The sequence below is a fragment of the Oncorhynchus nerka genome, linkage group LG22 (assembly GCF_034236695.1).
Source record: "Oncorhynchus nerka isolate Pitt River linkage group LG22, Oner_Uvic_2.0, whole genome shotgun sequence".
Classification (NCBI taxonomy): Eukaryota; Metazoa; Chordata; class Actinopteri; order Salmoniformes; family Salmonidae; genus Oncorhynchus; species Oncorhynchus nerka.
Window position 1 is genome coordinate 8460299 of NC_088417.1, and position 8807 is coordinate 8469105.

The following is an 8807-nucleotide window of genomic DNA, read 5'->3' on the forward strand; positions in this document are numbered from 1 at the left end:
GAGATACAGAGTGGGACAGAGAGGGAGAGATACAGAGAGGGACAGAGAGGGACAGAGGGAGAGATGCAGAGAGGGACAGAGAGGGAGAGATACAGAGTGGGACAGAGAGGGAGAGATACAGAGAGGGACAGAGAGGGACAGAGTGAGAGATACAGAGAGGGAGAGATACAGAGTGAGAGGGACAGAGGGAGAGAGACAGAGTGAGAGGGACAGAGTGAGAGGGACAGAGGGAGAGAGACAGAGTGAGAGGGACAGAGTGAGAGGGACAGAGTGAGAGGGACAGAGGGAGAGGGACAGAGGGAGAGATACAGAGAGGGAGAGATACAGAGGGAGAGATACAGAGTGAGAGGGACACAGAGGGAGAGATACAGAGTGAGAGGGACAGAGGGAGAGATACAGAGAGGGAGAGATACAGAGTGAGAGGGACAGAGGGAGAGATACAGAGAGGGAGAGAGACAGAGTGAGAGGGACAGAGGGAGAGATACAGAGAGGGAGAGATACAGAGTGAGAGGGACAGAGTGAGAGAGACAGAGTGAGAGGGACAGAGTGAGAGGGACAGAGTGAGAGGGACAGAGGGAGAGATACAGAGAGGGAGAGATACAGAGAGGGACAGAGAGGGAGAGATACAGAGAGGGACAGAGAGGGAGAGGGACAGAGAGGGAGAGATACAGAGAGGGACAGAGAGGGAGAGATACAGAGAGGGACAGAGAGGGACAGAGTGAGAGGGACAGAGTGAGAGATACAGAGAGGGAGAGATACAGAGTGAGAGGGACAGAGTGAGAGATACAGAGAGGGACAGAGAGGGAGAGATACAGAGAGGGACAGAGAGGGACAGAGTGAGAGGGACAGAGTGAGAGATACAGAGAGGGAGAGAGACAGAGTGAGAGGGACAGAGTGAGAGGGACAGAGTGAGAGGGACAGAGGGAGAGATACAGAGAGGGAGAGATACAGAGAGGGAGAGATACAGAGGGAGAGATACAGAGAGGGAGAGATACAGAGTGAGAGGGACAGAGTGAGAGGGACACAGAGGGAGAGATACAGAGTGAGAGGGACAGAGTGAGAGGGACAGAGTGAGAGGGACACAGAGGGAGAGATACAGAGAGGGAGAGATACAGAGAGGGAGAGATACAGAGAGGGAGAGATACAGAGAGGGAGAGATACAGAGGGAGATATACAGAGAGGGAGAGATACAGAGTGAGAGGGACAGAGTGAGAGGGACAGACTGAGAGGGACAGAGTGAGAGGGACAGAGTGAGAGATACAGAGAGGGAGAGATACAGAGTGAGAGGGACAGAGGGAGAGATACAGAGAGGGAGAGATACAGAGTGAGAGGGACAGAGGGAGAGATACAGAGAGGGAGAGATACAGAGTGAGAGATACAGAGAGGGAGAGATACAGAGTGAGAGGGACAGAGTGAGAGGGACAGAGTGAGAGGGACAGAGTGAGAGATACAGAGAGGGAGAGATACAGAGTGAGAGGGGCAGAGGGAGAGATACAGAGAGGGAGAGATACAGAGTGAGAGGGACAGAGTGAGAGGGACAGAGTGAGAGATACAGAGAGGGAGAGATACAGAGTGAGAGGGACAGAGGGAGAGATACAGAGAGGGAGAGAGACAGAGTGAGAGGGACAGAGGGAGAGATACAGAGAGGGAGATACAGATACAGAGGAGAGGGACAGAGAGAGAGACAGAGTGAGAGATGAGAGAGGACAGAGAGGAGAGATGCAGAGAGGGACAGAGAGGGAGAGATGCAGAGAGGGACAGAGAGGGACAGAGGGAGAGATGCAGAGAGGGACAGAGAGGGAGAGATACAGAGAGGGACAGAGAGGGAGAGGGACAGAGAGGGACAGAGAGGGACAGAGTGAGATATACAGAGAGGGACAGAGAGGGAGAGATACAGAGTGGGACAGAGAGGGAGAGATACAGAGAGGGACAGAGAGGGACAGAGGGAGAGATGACAGAGAGAGGACAGAGTGAGAGGAGAGATACAGAGGAGAGATGCAGAGAGGGACAGAGTGAGACAGGAGTAGAGGGACAGAGAGGAGAGATACAGAGTGAGAGGGACAGAGGAGAGGGACAGAGGAGAGAGAGACAGAGGAGAGGGACAGAGGAGAGGGACAGAGGGAGAGGACAGAGTGAGAGGGACAGAGGGAGAGGGACAGAGGGAGAGATACAGAGTGAGAGGGACAGAGGAGAGAGGGACAGAGTGAGAGGACAGAGTGAGAGGGACAGAGTGAGAGGGGGAGAGATACAGAGGGAGAGATACAGAGAGGGACAGAGGGAGGAGAGATACAGAGGAGGAGAGGGACAGAGAGGGACAGAGAGAGATACAGAGGAGAGGGACAGAGTGAGAGGGACAGAGTGAGAGGGACAGAGGGAGAGGGACAGAGAGATAGAGAGACAGAGTGAGAGAGGGACAGAGGGAGAGATACAGAGAGGAGAGATACAGAGAGAGGACAGAGAGGGACAGAGGAGAGGGACACAGAGGGAGAGGGACAGAGTGAGAGGGACAGAGGGAGAGGGACAGAGAGAGAGAGGACAGAGTGAGAGAGGGACAGAGTGAGAGGGACAGAGTGGGACAGAGAGGGACAGATGCAGAGAGGGACAGAGAGGGAGAGGACAGATGCAGAGAGGGACAGAGAGGAGAGAGATGACAGAGAGGAGACAGAGGGGAGAGGACAGAGAGGGAGAGACAGAGAGAGACAGAGGACAGAGTGAGAGGACAGAGAGAGGGACGGAGAGATACAGAGGGACAGAGTGAGAGGGACAGAGAGAGGGACAGAGAGAGGACAGAGGGAGAGATGCAGAGAGAGGGACAGAGGGGAGAGAGGGAGAGATACAGAGTGAGAGGGAGAGAGGGAGAGATACAGAGTGAGAGGGACAGAGAGGAGAGGACAGAGTGAGAGAGGACAGAGTGAGAGGGACAGAGGAGAGGGACAGAGTGAGAGGGACAGAGAGAGGGACAGAGAGAGAGACAGAGTGAGAGGACAGAGTGAGAGGGACAGAGGGAGAGGGACAGAGAGAGAGGGACAGAGTGAGAGGGACAGAGGGAGAGATACAGAGAGGGAGAGATACAGAGGGAGAGGGACAGAGGGAGAGATACAGAGTGAGAGAGAGACAGAGTGAGAGGGACAGAGTGAGAGGGACAGAGGGACAGAGGACAGAGTGAGAGGGACAGAGGGAGAGGGACAGAGAGGGAGGAGAGAGAGATACAGAGTGAGAGGGACAGAGGAGAGGGACAGAGGGAGGGATACAGAGTGAGAGGGACAGAGTGAGAGGGACAGAGTGAGAGGACAGAGGAGAGGACAGAGGGAGAGATACAGAGTGAGAGGGACAGAGTGAGAGGGACAGATACAGAGTGAGAGGGACAGAGGGAGAGATACAGAGAGGGAGAGACAGAGTGAGAGGGACAGAGGGAGAGATACAGAGAGGGAGAGTGAGAGGGACAGAGTGAGAGGGACAGAGGAGAGAGGGAGAGAGGAGATACAGAGTGAGAGGGACAGAGGGAGAGATACAGAGAGGGAGAGGGACAGAGTGAGAGGGACACAGTGAGAGGACAGAGTGAGAGGGACAGAGAGAGAGAGATACAGAGAGGAGAGAGACAGAGTGAGAGGGACAGAGGAGAGATACAGAGGGACAGGGACAGAGAGGAGAGGGACAGAGAGGGACAGAGAGGGACAGAGTGAGAGGGACAGAGGAGAGGGACAGAGTGAGGGGAGAGGGACAGAGAGGGAGAGGGACAGAGTGAGAGGGACAGAGGGAGGGAGGGACAGAGAGGGAGAGATACAGAGGGAGAGGGACAGAGGGAGAGGGACACAGTGAGAGGGACAGAGAGAGGGACAGAGTGAGAGGGACAGAGGAGAGAGGACAGAGAGGAGAGATACAGAGTGAGAGGGACAGAGGAGAGGGACAGAGAGGAGGACAGAGGACAGAGAGGAGGGATACAGAGTGAGAGGGACAGAGGGAGAGGGACAGATACAGAGTGAGAGGACAGAGGGAGAGAGACAGAGTACAGGGACACAGTGAGAGGGACAGAGTGAGAGGAGACAGAGTGAGAGGGACAGAGGGGAGAGGGACAGAGTGAGAGGAGAGGGACAGAGAGGGAGAGGGACAGAGTGAGAGGGACAGAGTGAGAGGGACAGAGAGGGGAGAGACAGAGTGAGAGGGACAGAGTGAGAGGGACAGAGAGAGAGAGATACAGAGAGGACAGACAGGGAGAGGGACAGAGTGAGAGGGACAGAGGGAGAGGGACAGAGAGGGAGAGGGACAGAGAGGAGGAGAGATAGAGATACAGAGTGAGAGGGACAGAGTGAGAGGACAGAGGAGAGGGAGAGGAGAGAGGACAGAGGAGAGGGACAGAGAGGAGAGAGGACAGAGGAGAGGGACAGAGAGAGAGGGACACAGTGAGAGGGACAGAGTGAGAGGGACAGAGAGGGGAGAGGGACAGATACAGAGAGGGACAGAGGAGAGAGATACAGAGAGGAAGAGAGGGGACAGAGTGAGAGGGACAGAGTGAGAGGGACAGAGTGAGAGGGACAGAGGGAGAGGGACAGAGGAGAGGGAGACACAGGAGAGGGACAGAGTGAGAGGGACAGAGTGAGGGGACAGAGTGAGGACAGGGAGAGGACAGAGGAGAGGGACAGAGAGGAGAGGGACAGAGTGAGAGGGACAGAGGAGAGATACAGAGGAGAGAGGACAGAGGAGAGGGACAGAGTGAGAGGGACAGAGGAGAGATACAGAGAGGAGAGATACAGAGTGAGAGGGACAGAGTGAGAGAGGGACAGCGAGAGGGACAGAGGAGAGGGACAGAGTGAGAGGGACAGAGGGGAGAGATACAGAGGAGAGAGGGACAGAGTGAGAGGGACAGAGAGGGAGAGAGGACAGAGTGAGAGGGACAGAGGGAGAGGGACAGAGAGGAGAGACACAGTGAGAGGGACAGAGGGAGAGGGACAGAGAGGGGGACAGAGTGAGAGGACAGATACAGTGAGAGGGACAGAGGAACAGGGACACAGTGAGAGGGACAGAGTGAGAGGGACAGAGTGAGACAGGGACAGAGGGAGGAGAGGGACACAGAGATACAGGGACAGAGGAGAGGGACAGAGGGAGAGGGACAGAGTGAGAGGGACAGAGTGAGAGGGACAGAGTGAGAGGGAGATACAGAGTGAGAGGGACAGAGTGAGAGGGACAGAGGACAGAGAGGGACAGAGAGAGGGACAGAGTGAGAGGGACAGAGGGGACAGAGGGACAGATAGGGACAGAGTGAGAGGGACAGAGGAGAGGGACAGAGGGAGAGGGACAGAGGGAGAGGGACAGAGTGAGAGGGACAGAGGGAGAGAGGACAGAGTGAGAGGGACACAGTGAGAGGGACAGAGGAGAGGGACAGAGATGAGAGGGACAGAGTGAGAGGGACAGAGTGAGAGGGACAGAGTGAGAGGGACAGAGTGAGAGGGACAGAGGGGAGAGATACAGAGTGAGAGGGACAGAGGGAGAGGGACAGAGGGAGAGGGACAGAGTGAGAGGGACAGAGTGAGAGGGACAGAGTGAGGGAGAGGACAGAGTGAGAGGGACAGAGTGAGAGAGGACAGAGTGAGAGGGACAGAGTGAGAGGGACAGAGTGAGAGGGACAGAGTGAGAGGGACAGAGGAGATACAGAGAGGGACAGAGTGAGAGGGACAGAGGGAGAGGGACAGAGGGGAGAGGGACAGAGTGAGAGGGACAGTGAGAGGGAGAGATACAGGGACAGGAGAGATACAGTGAGAGGGACAGAGTGAGAGGGACAGAGGGAGAGGGACAGAGTGAGAGGGACACAGTGAGAGGGACAGAGAGAGAGTGAGAGGGACAGAGTGGGAGAGATACAGAGAGAGAGAGGGACAGAGGGGAGAGATACAGAGAGGGACACAGAGAGGGACAGAGAGAGAGATACAGAGAGGAGAGGAGAGGGACAGAGTGAGAGGGACAGAGGAGAGGGACAGAGTGAGAGGGACAGAGTGAGAGGGACAGAGGAGAGGGACACAGAGATGAGAGGGACAGAGGGAGAGGACAGAGAGGGAGAGATACAGAGAGAGGGACAGAGAGATGAGAGGGGACAGATGAGAGGGACAGAGGGAGAGATACAGAGTGAGAGGGACAGAGTGAGAGGGACAGAGTGAGAGGGACAGAGGAGAGGGACAGAGGAGAGGGACAGAGTGGAGAGGGACAGAGTGAGAGGGACAGAGTGAGAGGGACAGAGGAGAGGGACAGAGTGAGAGGGACAGAGGGAGAGATACAGAGTGAGAGGGACAGAGGAGAGAGAGACAGAGTGGGAGAGAGGACAGAGGGAGAGACAGAGGAGAGGGACAGAGTGAGAGGGACAGAGTGAGAGAGATACAGAGGGGAGAGATACAGAGGAGGGACAGAGTGAGAGAGGACAGAGTGGAGAGGACAGAGGAGAGGGACACAGAGAGGACAGAGGAGAGGGACAGAGTGGGAGAGGGACAGAGTGAGAGGGAGAGAGATACAGAGGGACAGAGGGAGAGGGACAGAGAGGGAGAGGGACAGAGAGGAGAGGGACAGAGAGGGACAGAGGGACAGAGTGAGAGGGACAGAGAGGGACAGATACAGAGAGGGACAGAGTGAGAGGGACAGAGTGAGAGGGACAGAGGGAAGAGATGAGAGAGGGAGAGGGACAGGAGTGAGAGGGACAGAGTGAGAGGGACAGAGGAAGAGGGACAGAGAGAGGGACAGAGGAGAGGGACAGAGTGAGAGGACAGAGGAGAGGGACAGAGTGAGAGGGACAGAGAGGACAGAGTGAGAGGGACACAGAGTGAGAGGGACACAGGAGAGGGACACAGTGAGAGGGACACAGAGAGAGGGACACAGTGAGAGGGACAGAGGAGAGGGACAGAGGGAGAGGGACAGAGTGGAGAGAAGAGAGGACAGAGGAAGAGGGACAGAGTGAGAGGGACAGAGTGAGAGGACAGAGGAGAGAGGGACAGATAGAGTGAGAGGACAGAGGAGAGATGAGAGGGACAGATACAGGAGAGGGACACAGTGAGAGGGACACAGTGAGAGGGACAGAGTGAGAGGGACAGATACAGAGAGAGGGACAGGAGAGAGAGGACAGAGGGAGAGGGACAGAGGGAGGGACAGAGTGAGAGGGACAGAGTGAGAGGGACAGAGAGAGAGAGGGACAGAGATACAGAGAGGGACAGAGGAGAGGGACAGAGAGGAGAGGACAGAGGGAGAGGGACACAGTGAGAGGGACAGAGGACAGAGTGAGAGGGACAGAGGGAGAGATACAGAGAGGGACACAGTGAGAGGGACAGAGGAACAGGGACACAGTGAGAGGACAGAGTGAGAGGGACAGCGTGGAGAGGGACAGAGGAGAGAGATACAGAGGAGAGATACAGAGAGGGACAGAGTGAGAGGACAGAGAGGACAGCGAGAGAGGGACAGAGGAAGAGGGACACAGAGAGGGACAGAGTGAGAGGGACAGAGGAGAGGACACAGAGGACAGAGAGGGACAGAGGGAGAGGGACAGAGGGAGAGGGACAGAGTGAGAGGGACAGAGTGAGAGGGACAGAGTGAGAGGGACAGGAGAGATGAGAGGGACAGAGTGAGAGAGGGAGACAGAGTGAGAGGGACACAGTGAGAGGGACAGAGTACAGATACAGAGAGAGGGACAGAGTGAGAGGGACAGAGTGAGAGGACAGAGTGAGAGGACAGAGTGAGAGGGACAGAGTGAGAGGGACAGAGTGAGAGGGAGAGAGGAGAGGGACAGAGTGAGAGGGACAGAGTGGAGAGGGACAGAGGGGAGAGGGACAGAGGGAGAGGGACAGACAGAGTGAGAGGGACAGAGGAGAGGGACAGAGGGAGAGGGACACAGTGAGAGGGACAGAGTGAGAGGGACAGAGTGAGAGGGACAGAGGGAGAGGGACAGAGTGAGAGGGACACAGTGAGAGGGACAGAGGGAGAGGGACACAGTGAGAGGGACAGAGTGAGAGGGACAGAGTGAGAGGGACAGAGTGAGAGGGACAGAGGGAGAGGGACAGAGGGAGAGGGACAGAGGGAGAGGGACAGAGGGAGAGGGACAGAGTGAGAGGGACAGAGTGAGAGGGACAGAGTGAGAGGGACAGAGAGAGGAAGAGGGAGAGATACAGAGAGGGACACAGTGAGAGGGACAGAGTGAGAGGGACAGAGGAAGTGAGGGACAGAGTGAGAGGGACAGACAGGGAGAGGGACAGAGTGAGAGGGACAGAGTGAGAGACAGACAGAGGGACAGAGAGGGAGAGATACAGAGTGAGAGGGACAGAGGGAGAGATGAGAGGGACAGAGGGACAGAGGGACACAGTGAGAGGGACAGAGTGAGAGGGACAGAGTGAGAGGGACAGAGGGACAGTGAGAGGGACAGAGGAGAGGGACAGAGAGAGAGAGACAGAGTGAGAGGGACAGAGGACAGAAGAGGGACAGAGGAGAGATACAGAGTGAGAGGGACAGAGAGAGAGGGACAGAGGGAGAGGGACACAGTGAGAGAGGGACAGAGTGAGAGGGACAGAGTGAGAGGGACAGAGGAGAGGGACAGAGAGAGAGACACAGAGTGAGAGGGACAGAGAGTGAGAGGGACAGAGGGAGAGGGACAGAGAGAGAGGGACAGAGGGAGAGGGACAGAGGGAGAGGGACAGAGTGAGAGAGAGGGACAGAGTGGAGGACAGAGTGAGAGGGACAGAGTGGGAGAGGGACAGAGGGAGGGACAGAGTGAGAGGGACAGAGATGAGAGGGACACAGAGAGGGACAGAGTGAGAGGGACAGAGGGAGAGAGACAGAGTGAGAGG